The following is a 14,925-nucleotide window of genomic DNA, read 5'->3' as shown; positions in this document are numbered from 1 at the left end:
CGATAAACTCAAGTTGAGCTCTGTTCTATAAAATAACTATACTGTAATCTTGAAAAGTATCCAGAGCATGAAAATCAAGATAAAACTGGGAACTATTATAAATATGTGGCAACTAAATGTAAAAATATTTTTCTCAACTGGATCCATTTGCTATGAGTGGCTTTGCCAGGATAATGGGTCAAACTTGAAGAGACCAACAGGATTAAGTAGTATTTTACTCACGTTCATTTCCTGATTTGGATGCTGCTATTGTTATTATGTGGCAGAGTGTCCTAGCTTGTAGCAAGTACACACTTAAGTATTTGAAAGTGATTGACATCAAGTCAGCAACTTATTTCCTAATAATTCAGGGGAAAAAAAAAGATCTTTGCATTATATTTAATTTTTTTCTATAAGTTTGATATTGATTGATAACAGAAATAAAAAAAAGTATATGTTTATTTAACTTATTATCTTAAATCTGGAAATCCAAGCTGATTAGATCTCTTACACAATGATATCTGCAGTTGTTCTAGGTGAATTTATTAACAGGGAGTATAATTGCCGAGCTTTGCTTCTCTTCCACATCTTGGAGCTTAATGTTGCCTTATTACATCTCTCTCTTTCTGGAGGAATCTCATCCTGGTATGTTTCCTGGCTTCAAAGTTTCAGGAGAAGTGTTATCTTCAGAACGGTAACACCATGTCCTATATTATTTTGAGATCAGTTTATGGGTGATGACTTATTAAAACAGTATCATACATCTTTATTTCTCCAAGGATCTGATATTTCACCTTTTTATGGTGAAAATCAATGCTCTCTGCATTAAGCAGAGTGAGCAAACAGTGGCCCAAAATGAGAGAGACACTTATGTCAGGAAAAACAAACAAACAAAAAACACAAAAAACACGTTGCTGTTGTTGTTGTTAGCAAATTGTATTCTATACCTGGAAGTGTAGGTCTAAGTTGGCAAGTATATGTTGACTTAGTTTTCAAAGATCTATCAGAGTTGTTTCAATCTAAGAAATTTGAGAATGAATTACGGCCATATACAAAGGCCAACAGACATGTAATTGGCTGATCTCACATCTAAGGAATTAGGAAGAGAATATGTTTATTGAGTAAAAACTGTGCTGACCACTATGTATAATGTCAAAGCTGTCAAAACGACCTTGTAAATATTATCACCTCTATCTTAAAAGTGAAGAAACAAATTCAGAGAAACTAAGTAACTTACTTAAGGTCTTTAAAAAAATTTTTTTTTAATTTATTTATTTTTGACAGAGACAGAGTGTGAGCATGAGCTCGCTGCTGAAACTATCAGGCAAAATAGACTTTGAATAAGTAATACTATCATAAAAAGTAACTTTCATAATGATAAAAGGGAAATACACCAAGAAAATACAAAAATTCTAAACATGTATGAATCTAATACATTTATAAAACATAAGTCAATATTTGACTTGAAACACTCATAACTCAATAATAGGCAGACAAAAAATCTTGGTCAAATAACACCTTTTTTAAAAAAAAAAAATTAATGTTTATTTGAGAGAGAGAGAAAAAGACAAAGCACAATTGGGGGAGGGACAAAGAGAGAGGGAGTCACAGAATCTGACCCAGGCTCCAGGCTCCAGGCTCCAAGCTGTCAGCACAGAGCCCAAGGCAGGGCTCGAATTCGTGAACCGTGAGATCATGACCTGGGCTGAAGTCGGACATTTAACCGACTGAGCCACCCAGGCGCCCCTACTCAAGGTCTTTTTTAGCTGATACAGGATAAAGGGGTAATTGAAATTAAGGTCTCCAGTTTGTGTTATTTCCAATATCCCTTGAAATCGTCCTGGACTGAGAGAAATGAAATGTTACCGTGTGGTATAATTTCCACACAATACCTGGTAGTGTGATATGTTCCCCAACAGTGGTAAGAAATCCCTTGATATGTAACTGAACCCAGACCCTTTAAAACTGGAGAGAAAACAGTAGAGTTAACCGATTAAAACAAAAAAAACATTCATTTAACCAAATACATGAGTGAGTTTTAATTGACTATTCGGTATGGGTGAAATGTGATGTAATGAAGACTGCTTTTTCTTCTTTGTAGTAAGATAAGTGTTCAAATGCAAGAATACAAACATTAAAGATATTATTCTAAACTTCATAAACTTGATATTGATATTCTAAAGTTTATATTGTTATTCTGTATTACTTGTATCCTAAAAACACTGGGCACCAAAAGGGGATATAAGTCCCAGTAAGGAAAGGAATTTCATCTTTGTTTTTTTTTTAAATGTATTCATTTATTTTTGAGACAGAAACAGAGACAGTGAGTGGGGGTGGCACAGAGAGAGAGAGGGAGAAGAGAGAATTTGAAGCGGCTTCACATTGTCAGCACAGAGCCTGATGTGGGGCTTGAACTCACAAACTGTGAGATCATGACCTGAGCTAAAACCAAGTCAGCCGCTTAAGTGACTGAGCCACTCAGGGGCCCCGGAATTTCTTGATACGTAAACCAAAGTTGAACCTGAAAGTCCTATTTAAGATAAAAAATTTAAGTCTTTTTAAAAATCCTTGGTCTTCTTAAGCTAAATAATACAATTTTTTGGATGGTGTTTTTTAGCAATGCTGTCATTGAATTGAAGTATCTAAGAATTATCTCCTGACTACTTACAGAAGAATCTAGACAGCCTTCCTCTCCTTCAGCCTTTGAAAGTAGTTTTAAAAATAGATAAAATCAAACCTGTTAGAACAAGTTATGGTTGTAACAGACATTATAAAATTGGGCTGGTCACACATTGGAAAATGTATCATTTTATTTCAATGAGCGAATTGCAACTGTAGGACATCTCCGACTTATACTGAACAAACACATTTTGTCCTTCATTTGGGCAAACAATGGTAGAAAGCATAAAGCCAGACTCAATCCCACTTGGCCTGTAACTAGTATTTTCTTTTCCAAGAGGACTATGCTCTTATGTTCTTGGCTCTGAAGCCAGAATAAATCATGCTCCCTGTGATTAAAATATGATTTTGGCTATTTCGCCCAGCCTTGGGGCCACCTTGTCTGGGCTAAAAGCATGAGACAAAGCTTATACTCATTCTCATTAACATTCTACCATTACCAACAGATTTCATCTTTTCAGGAGAAAAACAGGCGTTAGTTTCCCTACCAAGTCAAAGGATAATTATGGATATCAGTGTTTCTTTATTTAAATACTCTTGAACTTTTTATTAGAGACTTCCTATGGTTTTGGATTGGAATGAGGTAGGATAGTTTTTACTTTTGGTTGGTGTACTATCTAGGTTATTTAGAGCTGCCATTACAAATACCACAGACTGAGTGGCTTGAGCACCAGAAATTTCGTTTCTCACGGTTCAGAAGGCTAGAATCCAAGATCAAGGTATCAGGAGGTTCAATTTGTTCTGAGGCTTCTCTCTCTAGCTTGCAGATATCACTGTCTTGCTGTGTCTTCACTTGGCCTTTCATTTTTATGCATGTACTCCTGGCGTATTTCTCTCTGTGTGTCCCAATCGTTGCTTTTAAGGACACGAGTCAGACTGGATTAAGGCCCACCCTGAAGAGCTCCTTTTTTTTTTTCTTTTTTAATTTTTTTTTCAACGTTTTTTATTTATTTTTGGGACAGAGAGAGACAGCATGAACGGGGGAGGGGCAGAGAGAGAGGGAGACACAGAGTCGGAAACAGGCTCCAGGCTCCGAGCCATCAGCCCAGAGCCTGACGCGGGGCTCGAACTCACGGACCGCGAGATCGTGACCTGGCTGAAGTCAGACGCTTAACCGACTGCGCCACCCAGGCGCCCCCTGAAGAGCTCCTTTTAACTTAACCATCTCTTTAAAGTTTCCCTCCGAATACAGTCACATTCTGAGGTACCAGGGGTCATGACTTCAACATACGCATTTTGGGGAACACAGAGAAGGAGATCTTGCTTCATACACAAGACTGGGGTTTAATCTAGAGGTGGACTGAGACTAACCCACCTCCTCCTAGCTCAAATTCTGATAAGATTAAAGCACTGAGCCTCTCAGAAGACAGTGAGGAGAAATCAGAAGTCGGGCTATAAGGCAAAGAGAAAAAAATATATAATCTCATTTAAAACTGGGTATAACCTGAAATGAATTAAAGTTTTGGCCTTTGATGGCCTCTAGATGATCAACCTGTACCACTGATGCTTGGCAGAGAAAAGTGTGACTTATCTGGGAAAAACAAAACAAGATAAAAATATGTTATCTACTTTACTCTCTACTGTTCCTTCATACAAAATATTTGACATGCATTAAGAAAATTATGAGATTTATAAATAATCAAGAGAAAAGACAATCAATTGAGGCTGGCTTGAGGATTACCTTGACTCTGGAATAAACAGATAAGGAATTATAAACTAATTAGTATAAAGCAGTTAAAACATTTACAGGAAAGATGGATAACACGGATGAATAGAGAGAATTTCAGCGGAGAAATGGAAACTCCAATATTAAACCAAACAGAAAGTCTGAACTGAAAATTAAAGTATCTGAAAGGAAGAATGCATTGGGTAGAATTTAATATGATTCTGGACAGCAGAAGAAACAACCCAGAAACTCAGGTCAGTAGAAAGTGAGAATAAGTATAGAGAGACGACAACTAGCCACATTAAAGCAAAATTATTGAAAACTGCAGACAAAGAGACAAATCATAAAATGACCTACGACAAGAAGTGACATCATATTTAGATAAACAACGAGAAGAAGGTCAGCTGGCTTCTGACAGGAACCAATGGAAGCCAGAAGACAATACAAAGGGAAAAACCTTGTTAACCCATAATCCCTCGAGAGGAGGTAAACTAAAAACATTTTGAGGCTACCAAAGGCTAAGGCAATTTATTGCCAGCAGATGTCCAGTACAAGAAATGCTACAGGAAGCTAACTACAATAAAGGTAAACAGCACCAGAGGAGAATCTGGATCTCCAGGAAGAAATAAAGAACACCAGAAATAGTGAATATGTTGGTAAAGAGTTAAATTTTTAAAATAGGCCATTGAGGGGCACCTGGGTGGCTCAGTCGGCGAAGCATCCAACTTCTGCTCAGGTCGTGATCTCGTGGTTTGTGAGTTCGAGCCCAGCATCGGGGTATCTGCTATCAGCACAGAGCCCGCTTCGGATCCTCTGTCCCTGCCTCTGTCTGCCCCTCCCTGCTCTGTCTCTCTCTCTCTCTCTCTCAAATAAATAAACATTTACAATTTTTTTCAAAAAGTAAAATAAAATGGGTCATTGATTGTTTAAAGGTTTAAAAAGATGTAGAAGTAAAATATAAGACAGTAATACCAGAAATAATGAAGGAAGTCAAGGAAAAGATATTGTTCTGAACGTCTTAAATAATATGCAGATGTTGTAATTAAGGTAGAATGTGATAACGTAAGGTGAAGACTGCAATCTGTAGAAAAACCATTAAAGTTAGCACAACCTGGTAAAGCTAAAAATCCAATAATACAAAAAAAATACATGATTAATCTTTAATAAAAGGGGGAAGGAGGAAAAAAGGAACTGGGAATAAGTGTGAAAGATAATGAACAAAGAAATAGTAAGTTGAAGAACACGTTAAATGTAAATGAACAAACACTCCAATTAGAAGGCGTAGTTTTAAGGGGGTGGATTTTAAAATACCAGGATTTATGTTCTGTATAATAGGCACATTTTAAACATAAAGACACTGACATTGAAGGTAAAATTATGGAAAAAGATGTATCATGGAAACAATAATCATAAGAAAGCTGCTGAAGCTATTTTAATATCAGGCAAAATAGACTTTGAATAAGTAATACTATCATAAAAAGTAACTTTCATAATGATAAAAGGGAAATACACCAAGAAAATACAAAAATTCTAAACATGTATGAATCTAATAACTCATGTATAAAACATAAGTCAATATTTGACTTGAAACACTCATAACTCAATAATAGGCAGACAAAAAATCTTGGTCAAATAGCACCTTTTTTTAAAAAAAATTAATGTTTATTTATTTTAGAGAGAGAGAGAGAGAGAGAAAGAAAGACAAAGCACAATTGGGGGAGGGGCAGAGAGAGAGGGAGACACAGAATCCAAAGCAGGCTCCAGGCTCTGAGCTGTCAGCACAGAGCCCAAAGCAGGGCTTGAGCTCACGAACCGTGAGATCATGACCTGAGCCGAAATCAAGAGTCGGATGCTTAACAGACTGAGCCACCCAGACGCCCCAGTCAAATAGCATTTTAGCCAAAATGACCTAACCGACATCAGTAGAACACTTGATATCCAGAAGCCAGTCTTTTCACTCATTCATGGAACAGTCACCAAAGTAAACTTATGCTGGACCATAAAGCAGATCTCAAATATCAAAGAATTGAAAACATGCAGATATTTATTCTGGGACCAATGAAATCCAATTAAAAAAATCAGTAACAAAAAGAGACCTAGAAAGTCCCCAAATTTTTGAAATTAAAAACCACACTTCTAAGTAATCCATGGGTCAAAGAAGAAATCTTAAGAGAAATTAGAAAAAAAAATTTAGACAGATGGCAAGAAAAACACATTTTATAACTTGTTGGATATAGTTAAATCAGTGCTTAGTGAAAAGTTTATAGGTTTAAGCACATATATTAGAAAAGAATATAAACCCAAAATCAATGATCTGAGTTTCTACTACATGGGTCTAGGGAAAAAAAAACAAGTTAAATGTAAGTAAGTAGAAAGAAGAAAATGGTAAAAGCAAAAGCATTGGATGTTCTATGTAAATGATGAGTCACTAAATTCTACTACTGGAACCAGTAATACACTATATGTTAACTAACTTGGATTTAAATAAAAATAACATAAAATAATGCCTTAAAAAAAAGAAAACCTATGCATAGAACTATAAGGAAAGTGCGATAAAGAAGAGCAAAACATAATTAAATAAAAACAGAAATGAACAGTAGAGAAAGTTGAAAACAACAAAAACACAAACAAAGCTGATTCTTTGAAAAGATGAATAATATTGATAAACCTCTAGCAGAAGTGATCAAGAAAGAGAGGGGAAGAGAGAACATAAATGCCATTTTCTGGAATGGGAGGACTACAGATTGTTCAGATTTTTAAAGGATAACAAGGAGCGATTAGGAGCAACTTAATGACAATAAACTCAATGACCATATGAAATGAGAAAATTCTCTGGATCCATCTTATAAACCTAACACAAAAAGAAATGGAAAATTTGAATAGTCCTGTATGTTATAAAGATAATTGCACCTGGAAAGAACAAATCCTTCACTGAATCTCTTCTCCAGGTCCAGGTAACTTTGTTAGTGAAGACTCCACCCCACATTTAAAGAAAAAATAAACTAAAATATCATCAATAAACATTTTCAGAGATAGACGTAGGAATAATTTCTAGCTGTGGGACCCTGACACTAAAACCTCAGTAGAATATGGTAAGAAAAGAACATTACAGGCCAAAACCCTTATGATCATAGATACAAAAATTCCTTCAATTGTAGTTTAAATTGAATCCAAGGAACTTGTAAAAAGGGTACTGTCTTGTGAACAAGTGAAACCTAGTCTATCAATGAAAGATTTTTTTTGTTGTTTTGGTTTTTTTTTGTAAGTCCTTCTTTTTAACGTTCCAAAATCAGTTGGTTCAAATCACGACACCCACATACACCGACATACACCAGAATAAATGAGAATAAATGTTCAGTTGAATAAATGAAAAAGATATTTGACAAATTTCAATATCCATTTATGATGAAAAACTCTCAGGACAGTGTAAATACTTGGAAACTTCCTTGCTCTGATAAGGGGTATCTACAAAACCTACAATTAGTGTCACACTTAATGAGGAAATGCTGAACATGTTTTTCCCTAAGATCTTGAGTCAGTCGTGTCTACTTTCACTAGTGGTAAAATTGGGCTGTTGGTACTAGTCAGTTTAATAAAGAGAGTAAAAGAAATAATAGGCATAGAAATTAAAGACGATGATATAAAATTGTATTTATTTGCAGACCACACAGTTGTATATGTATAAAGTAGTCCAAAGTAATCCTCTAACGAAACACTATAATAAGTGAATTTCACAAGGTTCCAGGCTACAAGTTCAATAGAAAACACGTGTTTCTTTTTCTTCTTCTTTTTTTTTTTAAGAAAACACGTGTTTCTATATATTATCAATAATCAACTGGAAAAAGAAAGTTTGACAACATTATCATTTACTATAGCAACAAAAAAATCCGATTCCAGGAAAAATACACTGCCAGATGTTACATTTCTACACTGAAAACTATAAAATATTACTGAGAAAAATTAATGAAGATCTACATATTGCTCCAGTGTCAATTCGGTTCAACATCATTTCAATAAAATATCCCAGCAGTCCCTGCAGAAATTGGTATATTGTTTTTAAAGCTTATGTATTATTTCAAAGTATATAAACTAGAAAATAGCTAAGAAATAGAATAGACAAGTACATTTTAAAGACAAAGAACAAAGTTGCATTTATTCCACCTGATTTATCATGTGATTCCATTTATAAATGAAAAAAAAACCCAAACAAACAAGAAACGAGAAGAATGGTTGCTTAGAGGGGACTTTTCTGAGAAGGCAAAGAAGGAATATTGTTGGATGAACCATATCAATTTTCAGTCCAGTTCAACCAAAGTCAACCTTTTATTCCTGTCTTGGATTAAACCAATAATTTAACATGAAGTAAGGAAAAGAATGGAGAACAACCATGAGGCGTTGGTCGATAGATGGGTTTTGGATGGAATCCTTATTCTCTTTAAAACATATCCCTCGATTGCTGTTTCCCTGGACCCTTTTTAATCTTCTTTTGCTTTGATAAGAGGGTGTAAAGTTTCTCTAGCTTTCTGAACCTCTTCCTCTTCTGATAGCTTCTAAGGCAAAATAGGCTTCTGTGAATTTCCCTGATGAAAGTTCAACTAAAGATGACTTTTGCTTATAGCCGGTTGCTACTAGCAACCAATTGGCACCGAATGTGGTATTTACAATAGTCATTATTCAGTGTCCCTTCAAAGGGCCCTTCAACTTACTAGAGCTTCACAAGTACCTGCAGGTGTCTCTTCAGCAAATAGGGGAGCTAAATTGGAGGGTGAGAGAGAAGGTAGTTCTGAGGCTGAGAAGGTTCTGGCAGATCACAGGTGAAACCATTTGACTTAAGACTAAGGGCAGGGAGGTAGACATTTCTTTTGAGCAAAACTTATGTTTGATAGTCACGGCTGACCAAAACTTGGGGAGTGCACTGCAGGACCCTTACGAAATGTTTGGCTTTGCTTTTAGAAGAGCGTTTAGTGAAGTTCAAATTTTATATTGGCCTGCAGGGGCAGAAAACTTCCTTGGTAACCTTCCATTCTTTAATACATCTCGTTGGTGGTGGTCAGATGCTATCTATCACCACTGACACTTATGCCTGCCTTGAACCTATTTGTAGCGACATCCCTAAATCACAGCAGTTGGGTTCTTTGTGTTTTCCATCACAAATCTTACATGAGAGGAGCAGAATTTCCCCTTATTTCCACTCATGTCTTCCTTTTGGCCACTCTTATTTCACATTAGACTAGATAACTGTCCCAAGGCATTGTTTGGAAATTAAATATATATATGTTTTGGCCAGAGAATATTTACTTGGGTCATAGGCAATCAGCTGTTTTATCCCTTCCCTGTTGACCTTCTTTTTAAAAGCTCTCCAAGTCTATGTTTTAAATTAAGGATCACGTCTAAATGTCATTATCAGCTCTCGGGTTCATTTTTTCATGTAGAATTAACGTTGCTGATAGGAATTCTTGTGATCGAGTTAAAGGAAATAACTAAATGAAAAGCCTCAGACTCCTTTATCTTCAATTCCGAATAATAACATCATTCGGCAAATTCCATCTAATAAATTCATGTCCAGATTATGTGCTCAGGGCATTCCAAGAAGCATAATCCATTGTAACAGACGCCAAGTGAGTGTTAGGGATGATATGTGCTATAGTATGATATCAACTTTTCGTTTAAAATGTCTCCCAACTTATGTTCCCTCGTGCTTTTTTCTCTCTTTACCCTGTCTGTGATTAAGACTAGGAAAAGCCCCTGTCAGACAAGAGGCAAAGTGGGGAAATCTCACCCCTTCCCTAGGGCATCATTGTAAGAAGAGGGACAGAAGTAGGGGCAGAAAAGTCAAGTAATAAAATAATGCGCCCAGAAGAAGCCCACATAAGCCCGTGCACAGGAACATTAATTCAAGGTTGGTGGCAGGGGATTGTTGCCTCACAGCCTGAAACAGGGCTGCTGATTTCTTCGTGGTCCATGCAGAGAAGTCATGGAACTTAAAATTTACTGTCTCCCTGGTGAGAAGGTGCAGAGAGCTATAGATTGCAGACCTATCAGAGCCTAGGTTCAGGTCAAAGAAGGTTCCACTTGTGAGAATGTGGAAGTGGACCATCATTTGGCCAGGACCACAGAATCCATTAGTGGGTGCCAACAAAGATCTCCAAGTCCAGTCGTGACCAGTTATCTCCCAGTGTTCACCATTCCAGGCAGCAAACTAGACCAGCAGCTTCACAGTAGGATCCAGAGAAGGCCGACGGGAGCAAGATCTGTTTCTACCTTTCACTCCAGTCACATGTAACCTTAACCCTACCTCCCACACACAGCCAGACATCCTCTGGAGAGCACGGGGAGGGTCTATCGAAAGCGATAGAGACACAGATTATCCGGAAGGCACTGAGGTACTGCACACTGGCAAGTCTTAACTTTTTTATCATTCAGTGGGCTGGGGACCGTTGGAAGAGATCAGGACTGTCCTGTGAAGTAAACAAATCTACATTTTCTTTGGCCGGCTGAGTGTAGTGTGAGGGAATTTCACGGTCTGCTTGTATACAAAGAAGAAACAAAGAAAAAACATACCCAAACTGGAAAGCAATTGTTATTAAGACTGTGAGTATTTGCCCTGCAGGTCACTAGGGTTTTTCTTAAATTTTCTTGTAAAGACAGGCCACGTAGCATTGCACCTAGTGACAGCAGGGGTTCTGGGGTCTCCTAATCTGCGAAGTGGGGGGTGAAAATGGTGTCTGCTTCCTAGGGTTGTTTTGAGAATTAGAGAAGTGAAGGCACGTGGGATACCAAACGAGCAGCACACAGTACGTATTAGCCATTGTCCCCTAGAGACATAAACGAAATAAGTGCTCTGGGAATTGAGGTGAGCGTGGGGCCACTACAGAGTAGAATGGTCCAGAAGAAAGACTTCCTCAGGAATTGGAGCTGAAGCTTTGCTTTACAGAGGGGGGTATGTGCGGTTGAGTGAGCCGGGGAGGAGGTCCTACCATTCAGTCCACGGGCAGCCACAGGATCATCTTTTCTGACAATCCAAGGCATGCATAAAAAGATTAGGAACAGACATGGAATAAATACATTAAAAATAAGGCTAGGAAGAAAGGGATCTCTGTTGCCTCATGTTTTTTTCCACATCATTTTTAGTCCTTCAAATTATATGCTGGCACATCATAATGAATGTTTATTGAAGGAGTGGATGAAGGGGTAGGGAAAAAGGAAACAGAGTTCTTGTGAATCTAGTATATTAAGTAGTCTTTGTATTCTGTGCAGCTCCCCTTCATGAATACGTACCGTAGACAAGGTTAATAAGGTACACAGAGTTCTGACCTTCAAAGGTCTTTAAGCTTGCTCTGCTTTGACCTTGCACCTTTAAATGGAGGCCATCCACACTTGGCAATGAGCTCTCTTTCTCTGGGATTCAGACATCAGCCCTGCTGTCCTGCGGCACCTTGAATTCATCATTCCATCTGTCCAGGAATCTTTGGGGTGTCCTCTGGGTCCTAAAGCACATCTGCTCCATGATCTTTTTGGACCTATTTATCTCATTTATTGGCCTTACTTCCTCTGTGCTCAGAGGCTGACTTTAAATGACCACCGCCATTGAACTAATGAGGACAGAGTGGAGGTAATCATGGAAGACAATTGTGTGCCAGTGTAGCCGTTTGGAGCCTTGCTGACAACAGGATTTTGAGAAAAATCGGGAAAAGTGTTTGGAGTAGGAAGAGGTGATGAGTTATTGAGAGAGAGAGAGAAAGTAATGGAATGATTTCTCCCCTCCTATCATATTTCAGTATTTTGATACGTGTGAACTCATTTCACAACATTTGTGGGAACTCAGCACTGTCAGAACTATCTTCGAAAGGAAGGCACTCAGGTTCAGTAAGCCTTAGTGATTGTCTAAGATCCCAGCACTCCTGGGTGGTAGATACAGGTCTTATCTCACCTCAGTGGACTGACTGATTGGGTCTGAGTCAACCACTCTACCAGGCATACAAAGGCAGGGAGCCCCTGATACTCCTGTTCCAGAATTCGGATATACTTTCCACCAATTCAGAGATGCACAGGGATGTGTTGGAAAGACGTAGGGAACCTACTTTACTCTTTAGGCTCTCTGCCTCTGGAATACTTGTTCTTGCCACTTTACTTCTTCCTTTGGATGGGAGAATTCTGCAGTCTGTGACATGGTTGTCCTGGGCTTTCTTATCCCCCAAACCTCTTCCTATTCTAGCAACCCAGCATTCATTAAATATAATGTCTCATACAAGTTATAGGTGACAGAGCCAATAAGCAAAGCAAGAGAAGGGCTCACCTCCAGGGCCATGAAAGATTTCCCTGGAGTTCTAACGTTGGCAAGATGCTAATGAACTTTAGAAATCCTTAAATAATAAGGAAACCCATGAGAAGTGAGTGGCTTGTCCCAGATGACACTCCGAATCAAAGGAAAGACTTGGTATACAACCCAAATACGAATTCTCAATCCTGCTGTAACCGCTGGATCTCACTACCGCTGATATATTAGCCATCAAAATAAAAGCAGCTGGAATATATTGATATTTGGACTTTGTTTGGAATTCCTTTGTTTCTAATGTATTCTACAAGTATTTCTTGAAAGCTCTCTTCATAATGCAGGACATAGAAAATGTTTTCTGTGGGCTGTTTGTGCATGTGGGTTATGTGATACACATCTGCAGGCTCCATGATGAAGTATTTCGTATTGTATGCTCCATATTTATCATAATCTTAATCTGATGTTTTGGAAAAAAGGACTGTGTACCGGGGTCTCGTGTGTTTGCCGGTGGTGTTCAGCTTGTTTAAATTATCAGATGTTTTTACTAACTCATAATTACCTCTTATTAAGGCCAATGAAAAATTTGGCTTGTAGCAGGCATCATCTGGTGGGTGAATCATGAGGACAGGATTTTGATTCAACAGATTACAGAGAAAGCATCCATTTATAGTCATTATAACTAACTGACACTTTTGATATTTCGTAATCGCGTTGATTAAGTTAAAATTCGCAACGACTAATGAGGTGTTGATGTAACCAAACTTCATGTAAAAGACTCACCCTAACTCCAAGTTATACTTGTTTGTAAAGATCTAATGGTTTTAGAGATTCTAGGAGGGGAATTAATTCACTCACAACCTCGACTGAAGAACATTTCTTTAACTGGGAAGAAGTCTTTTTTTTTTTTTTTTTTTTTTTTCCCCCAAACGAGGAGCAGCTTTCTGGGATACAGTGTAGTGAGAAAGAGACAGAAAATTCCCTCAGGTCAGCTCTACCCTCAAATCAGTTCTGATAGTGAATGAAGCCTTGATCCCCAGCCTTGAAGTCAATTCTTCTACAAACATGGGTACATGGAGAAGGCCTTTAGTCTCGTGATGTCATCTTTTTTTTAATATTGGTTTATTTTTGAGAGAGAAAAAGAGAGAGAGAGAGCACAAGTGGAGAGGGGCAGAGAGGGAGGGAGACGCAGAACCGGAAACAGGCTCCAGACTCCAAGCTTTCAGCACAAAGCCCGAAGCGGAGCTCAAACCCACGAGCTGCGAGATCACGACCTGAGCTGAAGTTGGATGCTTAACCCACTGAGCCACTCAGGCGCCCCATAGTCTTGTTACGTCATCTTGGTCTCAGGTGCTTGGTCTATACATCCTGAGAACAGACTCTAGGGCAGGCATTGCAAAAGATACACGAGGTGAAACAAGGTAGCACCTTGTTTTCAGGACAGGTGACCGTGACAGTAAGGTGACAATGACTCCAGTGGGAAGCAGTAATGGCCAGGGCCAAATGGAATGGACGAGAAGTCACAGGACCACAGGAGTCACAAGTCAGAAGCGTAGAGTAACACGTTTTTCGTTTTGCTCACGGATCTCAATGTTTTACCAACACTTATTCTAGCCCAGCAATAAAAAAACGTATGGGACCTAATCTCTGGTTCAAATTCAATTTCCAGATCCTCTGTTTCCCACTCTGGAATCAGTCCACTGTTCCACCGCCAGCTGTCTCGGACCTGTGCTTGTGTTTCCGAGATGGCTGTGTGCACTGTAGTTTCTCTTGCGTGACTCAGAAGGCACTTGATTTATACCTTTGCACGGGGCATGTTGATGACCTTCGGGCACTCCGCCAGGCTCCTCCCAGCTTCCCGGGTGAGTGCGGCCTCAGAAGGTGAATTGCTTCCATTTCTCATCCCCAGCGGAGCCTACGGGAAACCCATCCTCTTACCCCTCTAATGCCATCCTTCTCCGTCCCCACAGCAGGGTGGGGGCTCAGCTTCACCTCCGGGCTTGGGAATTTTCACCAGGGTGTCTCCTCTCTGGGGGTTTGCAAGTTGGGCTTCTCAGGGGTGGGGTGGGGGGCTGAAGTTGGAAAGCACCCATGTCACTATCTTGAAGGCACCACCTTAATCTAGTTTCGGTCCATTTGGGACTCTTGTCCAGGATTTTGCATCAGCAGCCAGGGAAGAAAACACATAACTGTGGGGAAGCAGCAGCTGTAGCAACGTGTGCAGCCCAGGGCCATGGTGGCAGTGGTGCCCATGGGGAAGGCCATGGTCAGTGCCTGCAGTGCCGGGGGCCCAGGGTGGTGGTGATGGTGACCACACAGGCTGCTTGTA

This window comes from Acinonyx jubatus, chromosome C1 (genome assembly GCF_027475565.1).
Source record: "Acinonyx jubatus isolate Ajub_Pintada_27869175 chromosome C1, VMU_Ajub_asm_v1.0, whole genome shotgun sequence".
Taxonomy (NCBI): Eukaryota; Metazoa; Chordata; class Mammalia; order Carnivora; family Felidae; genus Acinonyx; species Acinonyx jubatus.
Note: the sequence above shows the minus strand (reverse complement) of the source record.